General features: G+C 37.3%; 1 protein-coding gene across 1 annotated transcript in view; it reads left to right on the top strand.

Annotated features, from left to right (window-relative positions):
• The first annotated feature begins 715 nt into the window (after positions 1–715).
• ACO1 (aconitase 1) overlaps positions 716–13501 on the top strand; it is a 75793-nt gene continuing 63007 nt past the window's right edge. Inside the window, exon 1 of the mRNA XM_056806633.1 lies at positions 716–734. The gene's annotated coding sequence lies outside the window, so the exon portion shown is untranslated. The remainder of the gene's footprint in view (positions 735–13501) is intronic.

The following is a 13501-nucleotide window of genomic DNA, read 5'->3' as shown; positions in this document are numbered from 1 at the left end:
CACTAACTAGCTGTGTGACCACTGAGCAAGTTCATCTTTCTGAGCTTGAGGTTCCTACTCTGTAAAATGATTGATTGGTTTTTGGCTTTTTTAACTGTACTACCTGACAAACCTAGAGACCCTAACTAGGCAGCAGGAAACAAAGAGACCCCAGCTAGGCAACAGGCCAACACACAACAGTTGCCATGGTTGGCAGTTGCCAACAACATCCAACCCCCTAATGCTATAAGATCTCATGAATCCCCCCACCCACATGGAACTCCATAGCCAACTCTCTTGGCATCAGGCTCTCCCTTGCCTCTATCTCCCATCTCCCCTTCCCCCCAGGGGACTCCATAGCCTCCTCTACTGACTTTGGATTCCCCCTTGCCACTTCTTTCTTCCATTAAAGCTTTGCTCTGGTTTCGTTATCTCTTGGGTCGAATCTCCGTCAGTTGGACTGACATTTTACTCTGGTACTCATGTCAGTCAGACTGAGATACTGGTGCCTCAAACTGGGAACCAGTCAGGTGTGACTTAGCCAGGCTGGGCCACCTCCTGTTCTCTGGACCTCATTCGACCTTGAGACTCTCTCTCTCCTGGCTGGCTCATTGGTGGAACATGGAGCTCTCTCTCTCTCTCTTTCTCTCTCTTTTTCTTTCCCTCTCTTTCTCTCTCCTTGGCTCTCTGACTTTATTCTCCTACCAGGCCTCCAGACTCCAGCAATCATCACTCAACACTGGACATCTATATAGGTGAGTCTGGTTCTGTCTCCTCTCCACTAGGTGACTCTGTCCTCTGACTATCCATGAAAGTCCATGACCCTTGTGGCTGGAGCCACTCTCTTGACACTCTCTGTCCAGGGACACTTGGGAAAAGGAGGGCTCACATTGTCTAGCCTCTCCCCCAAAGAGGTGGCTGCTTCTTTCTTGGGGGGGAACAAAGGGTCGGGAATCTTGGACTCACCAACTCACCCTTCCCCTCTTTCCCCATTTGTCTCATACGCTTCCTTTCCTCTATGACCAGACCACAATCAATCCCTCTGCAGCAAGCCTTCCTTCTGCCAGTGCCTATCCTGGGTCCAGTCCCACCTTCTCTCCCCGCCTCTGCTCATGCCATTCCTTTACCCCCTTACCTCTGGGGAAGTGACTCTGGGCCTGTCTCATCTGTCTCCTCTGCCTCTGACCTCTCTCCCTCTGCTTCAGCAGAGCTTCTCTCCCTCCTTTTCCCATGATGGATTTGTCTATCTCAAAATTGGAAAGTATATATATGCTGTTTTGGAAGAAACATCTTAAATCTTACTTGTGCTGAACTTAGAAAACTTTCAGGCTCAGTATAGACTGTGTCTGTGACCAGATACGAGTGACAGTTTGGTCTAAGATCACCTAGCAACCAACAAGTAAGAAGCAATTAAGAACTAAGATTTTTCAAGGTAATGAAAATTTAACTCCCTGCAAAATTAACCCTTTGTCTACACGTTTTCCTTTAGCTGTAACTTTTAGTTCGTGTGAGCTGGATTACTGAGAATGTACGTCTGTTTATAATACAGCAATAATTTCTAATAATTGGCCTTTATTCCAGAATCATTTATAAATTAAGGAGAAGAGAAGATGTTGGTAATCTACCAGTCAAGAGAAAAGTCACAAGGTACTCAGATGGAGGGTCTAAAAGTTGAGGGGACCATTTCAGCATAAGCTGAAATGGCATCTCTTCTAACTAATATGAATCTCACCTAAGTCTGGCTGTAAAGTGCATAGTTACTGCATGACTGATTAGGAACTCTGACTCTTACCTGAAGTCCAACAGTGTTATATAATCCTTTCCCTGCTTTTTCCTTTCATGGCAAATTTAAATAATCCATATCCCAAATAGTAAATGAATTGGTAACTGAAGTCCATTCAATTTGAATATGCATAGTAATCAAATATAGTCCAGTACTTACCCAAGTATCTGTATCCCACCCTGAGATTTTGGTTCAACTGGAGTACAATTCATCTCTTATATAAGTTCATTCATTTGTGTAATCACTGAACATGGGGTGGAGAAATCTGTCTAAAAGAATGTTGTAACTTACGTGTTCAGGCTACAAAAGAGAAAAGATGGTTTGGGGAAACTCAGATAACTACATAGGACATGTGAGAAGAAGTTTTGCTGATGTTGGGATAAGCTACCAAAGCAGCCAGAAGTTTGTTAATGATGTTAATTGCTACTGTAACATCTTTGCTTTCTGTATTACTGTATTCCTCGTTTCTTTTGTATTACTACAGGGGTCTTTGGATCAGAATAGTGACATCTTAGGCTGCCACTCTGGAGGTGGAGATGGGAGAGGGATAAGCTTCACTCCTTAGAGGAAGCTGCCTCCCTAAAGCGGAGCTGCTACTCCATACTATCAGCTCCAAAGAGGCTACTAGCCCCTGGGCTTACCCACTTGCCCTAAGGCTACCCCCATGAACCAGTACTTGCCTATCATAATTCCTGTGGCTACCCTACATACTTCCTTTCCTGACACCCCTGCTCCCCCACTGTCCATAATATTCTCCTATTGAGGTCTTTCAGACATCACCAACACCAATCCTGCCCAGGGATGGAGACAGGACCATGAGAGTATCCCTGTTAACCCATACTGCCTCTCCTCAGCAGGAAGCAGTCTGATGAGCAAGAACTATGCCCTGTTCCCCCTCAGACTCCTGGGTTCCTCTCCAACCTTGTTTTTTTACTCCATTATATACAAAGAAAAAGATGGGAATAACAACCTCATATTGTAGCCACCCCCACCCCCCAGAAAACAACCAATACTCAGAAAAAAATGCCTCACCTTCCATCCCTGTTTTTTTTTCTTTTTTTATTCAAATAAAAAGGTGGGAATGACAAACCTAGAGACCCTAAGTAGGCAGCAGGAAACAAAGCTAGGCAACAGGCCAATGAACAAGTTGCCACAGTGGGCGGTTGCCAACAACATCCAATCCCCTAATGCTATAAAATCTCATGATTTTCCTACCCATGTAAGATTCTGTAGCCAATTCTCTTGGCATTGGGCTCCCCCTTGCTGCCTCTGTCCCCCATTCACCCCACCAGGGGACTTCATAGCTTCCTCTACTGGCTTAGGATTCCCCCTTGCTGCTTCTTTCCTCCATTAAAGCTTGGTCTCATCTCATTGTCTCTTGGGTCAAACCTTGGTCTGTCAGACTGACTCTGGTACTCCTGTCAGTTGGACTGACACTACCTACCTGGTAAGATTGTTTTGATGCTCAGCAATACAATGCCTACTGGCCGGAAGAGGAAGATATATTCACCTTTTCTCTTTCCACTAAGGATCTCCTCTTGATTTTAGACCACACATTCATACCAGGTTCATTCCTGGGGGAAGCTACCCCTCTAAAGAAATGGGTCAGACTCTTCTTCAAACTCTTTGAAATTTTATCCTCTACTCAAAAACCCCAGGGAAAATTGCTCAAAGCTTATGGTTGACACATGTCCAGTTAAAAATGTACTCTACATACAATATAGATCAAAACAACAATTTATTTGTTCTATCCATACACAGAAATATATATATATATAATTCACACAATATCCACAAGCAAACAATAACAAGAAAAAAATAAACAATTGGCAAAAGTAACATAACTATTTTTATACTCTTCCAGGAGAATGAGACAAACTTCAGAATATGTAGCAGTTTGTAGGACTGCTGAATAGGTATTCATATTTCACTTTATGCCCTGAACTATCCAAATAATTTCCTCCAAGTTTTCCTGCTGCCAACCAACCTTGATTGGAAGGAAAGTGCTCTGATGCTTTTGAACTTATAAGGCTGCCTCTGAGGCTGGACATTTCCATCTCAGGATTACTGTTCAGTCACCTATGCTCAGGAAACAAAGAAAGCAGAAAAGGCTTCCAGTGGCTTAAGGCCCCAGGCTCAGCTCACCTAGATGAACTCTGCTATGTAGCTACAACTGTTATGCTGCCAGGGTTTTAGCATCTGTAAAATGAGGATAATAAAATCTATAACATCTAGCTCATAAGACTGTTGTGAAATTCAAATTGGATAAATGTATATAAATCATTCTGAAAGTTTTAAGTGTTATTCATATGTCACATTATTGTTATTAATACCGATAGTTTGTGAGCAAATACTTTCTCCAATGTCAGGTAAAATTTCTGCTCCCTAATAATAGTTTTATTGATAAACTCTATCCTTTGTCAAACCAAGGGTGTGATATTAATTGTGGAAATATAGGACCAGGTAGGAGGGAAGAGCAATATTAATGCCAAGTTAATAGAAAGATACTGAGGGAGAAGGAATAAGCAAATTGTGAAAAGAGAGCTGGAAAACTGAAGGTTCCTGGAAGTAGGGATCAGATGGAGATATTAAGATACCAAACACAAATTTTGCCTACACTGAAATTTTGTCTAATACAATAGAAATAGCATCTATCTTCTGAAATACTTAAAATAGCCTATAGCCAGGGATAAAAGTTTCAGATGCCTCTTCTGTACAGACTGTACAGTTGCTTAATAGATGCCAAAATAATTCATCAATTATAATTCTCTTATCTTAGAGGCAGCTAGGCAAGCACAGGGAGTACAGTGCTGGACTTCAAATCATAAAACCTGAATTCAAAGGTTGACTTTAAGCAAGGCACTTAGTTTGCCTCATTTTTTTTTAATCTGTAAAAATAGCACCTACTTTATAGGGTTACTGGGAAGATGAAATGAGATAATATTTATAAGGTTCTTTTTTATAGACATTACAAGTGTTACACTAGCTAGATTATAATTTTTATCATGTCTTTGTGGAAGAAGAACTAATTTCCTATTTCCGGTTAACTTTATACATTGAATGAGGCTTTATATATTGAACTTTATATAATGAACAACAACATACCAAAGTTAAACTTTAGGAGACTGTCCCTGGAACTCTGGGGCATGAATATAATGAGTCAGAAAGAACAAGAAAAACCTGATTCCCTCTCTTTGGGTGGCAGTCTCTTCCAAGAAAAGAATTCAGTTCATGTGAGCCCAGAGCTAGGACTTCCTTAGTACAAGAGGGCATCCCAACCCCAAGCCTATGTTTTTTTTATATCTAAATGTGCACTAATCATTACCTCATTGATCCATTAGAGAATCCAAGGTCTTTGAAATATCACTCACACTGATTCATCAATCAAATTGCTGGTTCTTTCTGTAATTCCAACTTCAGTGTCAAACAAAACAGAACAAAACAAAACAGGGCTGGGTACCAGGAAGCCCTTGATTTAGTCCCAGCAACAAAATTAACTTTATTGTGTAACTTTTTGTCAAATTACTTAAACTCCAAGCCTCAGTTTCATCATCTCTAAAAAAAGAGGACATTGAAAGAGATAGCCTCTGAGGTAGGTCCCTTCCAAATCTAAATTTATGGTTTTGTGTTTCTCTATTTCATCACTATTTTGATTAATGTTGCAGCTAGGTGGTGCAGTGGATGAAGTGCTAGCCTGGAGTCAAGAAGACATGAATTCAAATTTGACCTCAGATCCTGGGCAAGTCACTTAACCCTATTTGCCTCAGTTTCCTCAGTTGTAAATTGAGTTGGAAAATAAAATGGCAAACCACTCCAGGATCTTTTATTTTTTCCCAAGAAAAACCCAAATGGGGTTACCAAAGCCTCAGACACAAGAAAAAACTGATTTAGCAGCAAGTATATACAATGCCCTCTAGAGGGCAGCAACGTATCATAAATGGTGGTGGGTTTTTTGGTTTTGGTTTTGGTTTTTGTTGGAGTGGGAAATAAAACTTTTAATATAGAATTATCGGGTTTACAAAACATTTCCCTCATTACATCCTAGCTTGTTTCTACTTGTTAGAAATAAGCTGGTTTTGTGAGGTGTAAAATGTAAACTGAAAGGAAACTAAAGCATTTTTTCTTACCCACAGTATTTCCTTTCAAAGAACTGAAATAAAATTGTAAGCATCACTTCAAAGTATCAGCATTTCTCTCAAACACAGTGATTTCTACTATTTATCATCTGAAAAAAAGACTTTTCATACTAGTATTTCATTTTTCCTAATTAAAAAAGGAAAGACAAAAATAGATATCAATATTTCCAAACAAAACATTCCTTAATAATCTAAGGATGGGGGGGGCAACTGGGTAGCTCAGTGGATTGAGAGCCAGGCTTAGAGATGGGAGGTCCTAGGTTCAAATATGACCTCAGACACATCCCAGCTGTGTGACCCTCGGCAAGTCACTTGACCCCCATTGCCTAGCCCTTACCACTCTTCTGCCTTGGAGGCAATACACAGTATTGACTCCAAGACGGAAGGTAAGGGTTTTAAAAAATATAATAAAATAATAATAATAATAATAATAATAATAATAATAATAATCTAAGGATGAGGGAGAACTGATCTTTAAGCCAGAGGTCATTAGGTTCAGGATCCACATCTAACATATATGGGCTGTGTGGCCTTGGGCAAGTCACTTATACTCCTAGTGTTTTTATCAACTAAAAGTATTTCCTCACCAGGAACATTCAATGAAATCACAAGCCTGGTACACATCCAAAAATACTAAGAAATAGGATATATTCATTAACTGTGTAGTCCTGTAAGCCTCAATTTCCTCATCTATAAAATAAGCTCCCATTGATGATATGGCTATTCTCTTGTGACACCAGTCTCCAAAGAATCACATCAGGTTATCCAAAGCATAATGGAGAGAAATATGATGGACCTATGTAGGCTATAGCATATTTCAAATGATGGTATCCACATAAGAAATGGCATAAGGGAGAAATAGCTGATTAAACTGCAATATTTGAATTTAATGGATTATATTATTAGAAATTACAAATATTGGAGATTTATTATAAGGAAACAAGGGGAAAATATGTGAAGGGAAGAAAAGACTAATACATACTATGATTACATTTAAAAAAAACAGCCACAAAATGAAGAGAAAAAAGTAGCAAAGTAAAAGAAACCCAAAGGTAACTCAAAACCAGAATGTTTATATTAGCACACATATATTTTATATATTTTAAACAAATTATAAACAATGTGGAGTTTATGGTTTAGCACATAATTTTTTTATTCATTTCTTTAAATGTTTTTAGTTGTGGTAGTTATTAAGTTAAAAAATTGAAGGAAGTGGTATAGGGGACAATATCTAGGAGATATACGATTTTAAAAGGAAATGGGCTCATCATAGAGGTTTCTGCAGATAGGTAGTATACTGGATAGATGATTGAACTCTCAGAGTCAGGAAATCATGAGTTAGAATTCTGCCTTTAACAGTTACTAGCTGTGTGACCCTGGCCAAGTTGCTTAACCACTGTCTCAGTTTCCTCATCTATAAAATGACACAGATAAATAATAGTACCAACTCTGCATGGATATTATGAGAATATAATGATATATCATATCTAATGTACTTTATAAATCTTCAAAGTGCTATATAAATTCTTATTACTAATTATGGAGTTGGGAAGAGATAATAGATATGTATTATCCTGTTACCCATAAAATACCAAAAAAAATTTAAACCTAGAAGCCACCTATGTGGGAGGTCATCCTATTTGGATGATCTATAAAATAGGTGCAAATATATTGAATATATTGAGAAGATAGAAATAGGTTATAATCGACGATGATGTGAACTTCAACATCACAGAGCTATTGTCAGCTCAGAGTGGAGTATGTTTCACCAATCCTGTAGCATCTAAGCACCTCAAGGACAGGGATTTGGGGATGGGGGATCATTTTATCCCCAGCACAGACATAGATATAGTTGATGTTCAACAATTGATTGAAGAATTCAAGAAATAACCCTGACCTTTTCTAGTGATTTTTATTTTCCTGAAGGAGGAGATATTGCTTTCTCCCAGTGATTTAAAATACAGGGCAGCAAGCAGGCTTTCTTGGAAAATGGAGGGCAAAGGAAATCACCCAAAAGATGACCCTGTTTCTAAAGACAGAGAAACTAGCTTCAAGCTAGTTTCTTCCTACAATTTTAAAGTCACACTATATCATTGCCAAAGACAATTTGTAAATTTGGTAGATGCAATGACATTGATATGTTGGAGAGTGCCATTCCTGCAGTCAGAAAGACTCCTCTTCCTGAATTCAAATCTGGTCTCAGACACTTACTCTGTGACCCTGGCCAAGCCACTTACCCTCTTTGCCTTGTTTTCCTCACCTATAAAATGAATTAGAGAAGGAAATAGCAAAGCATTCTAGTATCTTTGTCAAGAAAACCCCAAACTGGGCCATGAAGAGTCAGACATGACTCAAAAATGACTGAACAAGTGACACTGGTAGATTGGAGGCAGAGGAGAGGCATCGTTGGAGAGGTGCTGCTAATGTTAAATACCTCCAACTTCTGGAATCAATTCTCTTTGGCCCACTTTAACCTTTGAGTCTCAAAGCTCTTTCTGAGAACCACTACAGAATTCTCTTTTCAGCCAGGAATCCTCTCATCCAGCTTTTCTAAGGAATTAAAACCATTTTCTCCAAATTCCCAGGAAAGGTCTTGGATATACTACTCTTCCTTAGAATCTTTATTGGTAGTTGCAAAGAAACAAAAAGAAGCAAATAATAATGAAAGGTTTAAGGGATAAGCTCCAGTATTCAGTGAAAAAAAATGTAAATAGATTGAGGTCTTCAAGACTTCTTAGCTTCCTAGCAGTTCCTCTCCCAAGATTCTCCTTCTGACTGAACTTTTTGCTACCTGTCCCTTAGGCTGGAATCAGATCTAACCCCTGCCTGTTCATTATTTTCCACAGAGAATTCCTAATGGTTAACTTCCAAGGGAATTGCAAATTATTTTTTAATGTAAGTGATGAGAAGGAAGAAGGTTGATATTAAAAAGAATCCTTCCCTGTTATGAGAAAAATAGTAATGTTTTCCTTTTCAAAATCAAATATATGTGTATCTGTATAAATAGACTCCTGAAACTGAATTACAATTCAGATTGTCTGCTAATTCCTTATTCCAGTTTTTAAGGCCAAAGAAATAAAAATGTTTTAAGCACTTAGGTAAATTGGCCTATACCCCCTCAAAAAAAAAAACTATCTTTTATCTGAAATATCTAATATTAGGTGTTTACATTTTTTTAGCCAAAAAGTCTCTGAATAATATGCCTGAGCAGATTTATCCTAATTATTAACTAATAGACCAAAGGGTACATTGCTACTTGGCAATGAGACAATTGACAGAGTGCAAAATACTGTTATCTAGTTTCAAATGAGATAGAAAGACTGTATCTTCTCACCTAAGATATAGAAAGCATTTTGGAAACTTTTTAAAGCTCCATAAAAATATCATTATTCTTTATTTATTATTATATCGTTGCTTATACTAATTTACAACTCATGTAAAAGAGACTTAAGGCTTCTTTCCTTCCATTCAAGGTTGGTTGGCAGCTGGAATGAGGATGGCTCCCATTTTAGCCTCCTACTTAACTTCTTGTAAGCCATCTAAAGTCTTTTGCAAGAAGACTTCCCAGTCCTCAATCTTAACATTCTTCTGGAATTTTCTCCAATTTATCCTGTATGTACCTTGGTTGTACACAGTTTGCATGTTGTCTCCACCATTAAAACCACAAGCTCTTTGAGCTAAAGAATTGTTTAAGACTTTCTTGGAATCTCCAGGTCTTCGCACAGTATTTAGCATCTATTGGTGATTAATAAGTTCTTGACTTGACAGGTTATTAGTATTAATAATGTTGATATGATAAATAAGGGATTCTATTTAGGGAAAGCAGATGAGGTAGGTAGTGGGTAGTGATAGAGAAGCAAAAAGAAAAGAACATTTTTTAAAAAGAAGAAAAAATAAGTTCAGAAATGAACACAAATTACAATTAGGCTATTACCCTATTAAATATAATATTCACCAAACTGTATGTTACAGAAGTTCAGTTTTGTATACAATCTTCATTTTTGTCCTTATTGTTACTTTAAAATGCTTTGTTTATTTGTAATTATGTTTATAATTAAAAATAAAATTTTAAATAAAAAAATTAACAGGTTGTACTATAGAGCATCTATGCTCCCTTTCAGCTCTAAATCCATAGTATTGGTGAACCTATGGGACAAGTTTCAGAGTTCCTGCCTGAGGAAATTTATCACATACCCCCCCTCCTCTGCCCAGTAGCCCAAGGGGAGTACTTCCTCCCTCCTCTATCTGGGATAAGGGGGAGGAGGGTTCCCAGTGTGAATGAGGGTTGTAGTTTAGGCACTGTGAAAGGTTCACCATTGGTGATCAATACCCTTTTGATTATTTTTCTTTTGTTTGCAGTCCAATGATTGTCTTCTATGAGTCAACTGTACTTGAGCTCTGGCAAAGACTCTAGAAATCTAGAGAGAAGCCCTGGCCACATTAGGAATGTGGGGAAATTACATATTTTAAATAAGTGGCCTATCTTAAACATGTAAATAGAAAGCCTAAATGTTCACTTTATCTCAGTACCAAAAACCACAGGCACTGCCGCTTTCAGGAGTAGTTGAAGATCTAAAACTTCAAATTGGTTAGTATCAGTTTCTTTTTTAAAACTCACATCTAAAAATATAGATCTATTATTCTATGACATAGAAATAAAATTATTTGGGCCTTCCATTATAAGTAAAAATCTGAGGATGAATACTCTCAAAATTCAAAACTTGCTAAATCAAAAAATCTCATTCCCTTCTGTCATCTAAGTAAATAAGAATACTTCAGCAATGTTTATGGTAGAATGAACAATACTGGCTTTGGAGCTAGTTCTGCTCCCTGTGTATGCAAAGAGAATTTACTTAACCTTTTTGGGCCTCAGTTTCTTCTTTTGAAAAAATAAAAAAGTTTGAGTACAACCTAATTATATATTATGAGTTTCTTTCCAGTTTTAATATTGTTTCCTATTCTCTTTCAGGACAAACCAATTCATGGCCTCAATCGTGTATACAGATAGAAACCATAACCTTATCATCCCTTAATATAAAGTTTTAAGTTACTGTAGCCAGAAATATTTATCACTTGAGAGTCAAGATTTGTCTTTGATTACAGGGGCTAGACTTATGATTTCATCAGTATAGGGCACCTTCTCTGTAATTTATAGTCTTAGTTGTTTAGAGAACTAAGAGGTTAAGTGACTTATCCAGGGTCATATAGATGGTACATGTCAGAGGCAAGACTTCAATTCTAGTCTTTCTGGCTCCAGAGACCAATTCTCACTATGCCACACTGCTTCTCCATAACACTAGAAGGCCCAAGAAAAGTCATCCATTTTCTCTGATTCTAATTTGCTTTCCATTGCCTTTCCCATGATAGTCAAGACTAGACGTAGAAGAGTATCCTGAAAAACTTAAACTTTAGCAAAAGGGCAATTCTTCCAATTTTATCTAAAGTAATTGCCATAGAAATACACATAGAGATAATAAGTCTCTGACAATGCTTGTTATATATTCCTTGTTTAAATAATAGAACTTTAAAACAAATAAGAGATTCCTGTTGTAGGACTGTCAGGGACCTATTGTATATATATATATCATTATTATTATTATAAACACACATTTGTGTATTTATATTTCTTCATGCCCTTATCCTCTGGTCCTTCAAGCCATGGAAGTCTGGTTTAAATGGCAATCTGAACTTGGAATAGTATACTTGACTTATTGTACAGTACATTGTACAGTACTTTTGAGTACTGAACATAGCTCATATTGCTTCATTTTGAGACATGTCAGTCATTTCAGGCCCATAGCAAATTGTTTTAAATAAAGATCTAGTAGTGTCAGATAATTTACATGGAAGCAACTATGCATTGGATAGGGCTGAAGTTGGAATCAGGAAACCCTGGTGTTAAATTCTGCCTTGGATACTTATTAGCTGTGTGTCTCTGGACAAGTCACTTAACCCCTATTGGCCTTAGTTTCCTCATCTGTAAAATGGGGACAATAATAGCACTTTTCTTCTAGGGTTATTGTTAAAATCAGACAAGATAATATTTATAAAGTGTTTATCATAGTGGCTAGCACATAGTAAGAATTATATCTATATATACATATGCAATGCATATATATATACATATTACTTTCTTTTTTTAACCATACATCAAATTGGCTTAAAAACCAACTACTGACCCAAGAAGTCACCAAGTATCTAGCCATGCCAGCTACTTCCAACATGGAAAAGACAAAATTATTAGGACCATAGTTTTGTGGCAAAAGCAGTTCATGGTCAAGAAATAGGCTGACCTCAGGCACTTACCAGCTATGTGACCCTGGGCAAGTCACTTAACTCTATTTGCCTCAGTTTCCTTATCTGTCAAATGAATTAGAGAAGGAAATAGCAAACCACTACAGTTCTTTGGCAAGAAAAGCCAAAATGGAGTCAAAAAGAGTTAGACAAGACTGAAACAGCTGAACACCATAGTGGGAAAAAGCTGGCCGGGAAAGTGAGAAGCCTTCCCTGGCTATGGATCATGTTCAAATCCCCACTTTTGCTGCTTATTACTTGTATAATCTTGGGCAACTTGCAACCTCCTAGGATTTCAATTTCCTCATTATTTCTGAGAACAAGGCCTTCCAGCTCTAAATATATGATCCTGGATAAATCACTTTACTTCCTTGGGCATGAGTTAATTCAGTTGTAAAATCCAAAAAAGTTGGAGGAGATAGTCTCCAAGGTTTTTGGCTCTAAATCCTGAGATCTCAAGTCATGTTTCAATTCCATTATACAGGCTATAAAGAATAGTTTCTCCTCCTTTTTCTTGCCTGAATGAGAGCTATCTAGTTGGAACTGTGAATTTATCCAGTCTTTCTGGAAAATAATTTAGAACTATACTAAAAACATCACTAAATTACATAACCTTTAGATCGAGATATAATACTACAACATACATATCCCGAAAGAGGTCAAAGAAAGAGGGGAACAAGTCCCTTAAAAATGGGGTTAAAAAAATTGGAAGTTAGCTGGACTCTTTTCATTCCCATCAGATCTAACCCCTGCCTATTTATTACTCTTCACAGAGAATTCCTAATGGTTAACTTCCAAGGGAATTGCAAATTATTTTTTAATGTAAGTGATGAGAAGGAAGAAGGTTGATATTAAAAAAGAATCCTGCCCTGTTATGAGAAAAATAGTAATGTTTTCCTTTTCAAAATCAAATATATATGTATCTGTATAAATAGGCTCCTGAAACTGAATTATGATTCAGATTGTCTGCTAATTCCTTACTTCAGTTTTTAAGGCCAAAGAAATAAAAATGTTTTAATCACTTAGATAAATTGGCCTAAACCCCCTCAAAAAAACCTATCTTTTTATCTGAAATATCTAATATTAGATATTTATCTTTTGTTAGCCAAAAAGTCTCTGAATAATATGCCTGAGCAGATTTATCCTAATTATTAACTAATAGACCAAAGGCATTGCAACTTGGCAAAAGAGACAAGAGTGCAAAATACTGTTATCTAATTTCAAATGAGATAGAAAGACTGTATCTTCTCACCTAAGATATAGAAAGCACTTTGGAAACTTTAAAGCTCCATATAAATATCATTATTCT

This window comes from Monodelphis domestica, chromosome 7 (genome assembly GCF_027887165.1).
Source record: "Monodelphis domestica isolate mMonDom1 chromosome 7, mMonDom1.pri, whole genome shotgun sequence".
NCBI classification, from domain to species: domain Eukaryota; kingdom Metazoa; phylum Chordata; class Mammalia; order Didelphimorphia; family Didelphidae; genus Monodelphis; species Monodelphis domestica.
This window is presented reverse-complemented; position numbering and strand designations above follow the sequence as displayed.